The 2,342-nt window shown below is 37.8% G+C and overlaps 1 pseudogene; it reads left to right on the top strand.

Annotated features, from left to right (window-relative positions):
* The first annotated feature begins 408 nt into the window (after positions 1-408).
* Positions 409-1,146, top strand: LOC118649887 (annotated as a pseudogene).
* Positions 1,147-2,342: the final 1,196 nt, after the last annotated feature.

Raw genomic sequence — 2,342 nt, 5'->3', positions numbered from 1 at the left:
AGCACTGAGATAATGAGTATAGGCTCTGGAGTGAAAAATGAGGGAAGTTTCCATTCCAGATTTGCCACTTACTCGCTCTCCATCTATTGAATGGGTGTAAAGTAGCTTCCTCATAGAGTTGTAAAATTAAATGAGACAATACATCTGAAACCCTTAAAACAGCCACTCCTAGCACATTTTTAATTACTCAAATGGTATCTAATGTATTATTACTGTTGTCATTACTTTTTTCTGTCATTATTTGAAATGATGTCTTATCTTCATGGCTTTCTGTTTGCCTTCACAACTATTGTAATGGTAAAAAAAAATGTTAAATAAAGACATGAATACTATTATCTTAGGTTTTTAGATAGAAAGAGTGCTCATTAAAGTTTTCAGATGACACCTTTTGGCTCTCTGAGCAGTGCCATGGCAGTGGGCAAGAATGGGCACCTACGAGAGGCAGCAAAAAGGGAGCCAAGAAGAAAGTGGTTGATCCATTTTCTAAGAAAAATTGGTATGATGTGAAAGCACCAGTTCTGGTCAATATAAGAAGTGTTGGGGAAACACTAGTCATGAGAACTCAAGCAACCAAACCACATTGGATGGTCTCAAGGGTTGTGTTTTTGAAGTGAGCCTAGCTGACCTGCAGGATGATGAAGTTGCATTTAGGAAATTCATGCTAATTACTGAGGTTGTTCAGGGCAAAAACTGCCTAATTTCCATGACGTGGATCTTACCAGTGACAAAATGTGCTCCACAGTCCACAAATGGCAGACCATGACTGAAGCTCATGTTGATCTCAAGACTACCAATGGCTATTGCTTACCGGTAGCCTATTCTGTGCTGGTTTTACTAAAAGCACAACAATCAGATTCGGAAGACCTCTTATGCTCAGCATCAACAGATCCACCAAATCCAAAAGAAGAAGGAAATCATGACCTGAGAGGTGAAGACAAATGACTTAAAAGAAGTGGGCAATCAATTGATTCCAGATAGCACTGGAAAAGACAGAAAAGGCTTGCCAATCTATTTATCTGCTCCATGACATCATTATTAGAACAGTGAAATGTGCTGAGGAAACCCAAGTTTGAATTGAGCAGTAATGAAAAAGCTACTGAGGATGAGACACGTGCTAAAGTTGAACAAGCTGATGGATGCCTTTAACCAGAATTAAGAAATCAGCATGTATTTCATAGACCACTTTCAATAAAATGGTTAAGACCCATAGTTTTGCAGAAGACTTTTGGAGGTCATCAGTATTTTGCCAGTGCCCATTGTAAACACTGTTAAGTGTGTGGATATGGAAACAAAAACCTGTTATTGTTAATTCATATATACTTTGATAAATGCAAAGCATATCAGTAACCCTATGAAGAGAGGCCAAAGTCTTTAGAATATTATATAAGTTTACATACTGTCTGGAGTACCACTGACTGTCACCCTCTACCCCCAACTAATCTGTAACTAATCTAACATCTTCTGCCACTTCTATATCCACCCCAATGTGTCCCACGTAAGCACATCATTATTTTAAGGTCTATGTGCTTGTTTTTCCTCCACCTCAAAAATGGATCTCTCAGGTGTCTCTATGGTTTGCTTCCTTAGTGCTTGATCAGATCCAACCTTCTTGGTGCGGTCTCCTCTGATAGCCAATTAATACTGTAAACCACTGCCTGAACCTCCATTCCTTATCCTATGTCTCTGTTTTACTATTCCACATAGCATTTATCGCCGTTTAACACACCATGTAAATTTTTAAAATTATGTATTTTTTAATTTAAAAAATACATGTATTTTTATTTATTTTCTTCTTGAATAGATTTCTAATGCCCAGAATACTGCCTGGCATAATCAGTGTTAAATAAATATCTGTTTATGTGAATAAATGATAGTGAGTCAACAAGGAAAATAAGCACTGAAAGAAATATAGAACTTGTCATTGCAAAGTGTTGCTCATTCATTTTATACTGGCAAAGGCCAGTTTCCTCTCCTGCCTACCTGTAGGATCTGTCTTCTGAGTCCAGCTATCTGTCTCAGGATCTGACTTGCCCCAGACATTCAGAGCAGTGACGAATGTCCCCTTTCTGGGATAATTGCCATGTGGCCTTCCTCTACAGCTCAAAACATGAGATCATCTTCTCAATTCAGTAAGCCCTACTTTCACAAGAATGACACACGGATGGGGTGAGGGCTGCAGTTGGTTATGGGGTCCCAGAGCTTGTCTGTAGAGAGTTTTAAGGTCTGTGCTTGAATTTAGTGCCTTGGCTAGTTATTAAATGTATTAGAAAAAGGTTTATCTGAAGTAATAAAACATTCATTTTTAATATTTAAAAAATATATTCAAAAGAAGACAATTTTGT

The sequence above is a fragment of the Myotis myotis genome, unplaced genomic scaffold (assembly GCF_014108235.1).
Source record: "Myotis myotis isolate mMyoMyo1 unplaced genomic scaffold, mMyoMyo1.p scaffold_m19_p_3, whole genome shotgun sequence".
NCBI lineage: Eukaryota > Metazoa > Chordata > Mammalia > Chiroptera > Vespertilionidae > Myotis > Myotis myotis.
This window is presented reverse-complemented; position numbering and strand designations above follow the sequence as displayed.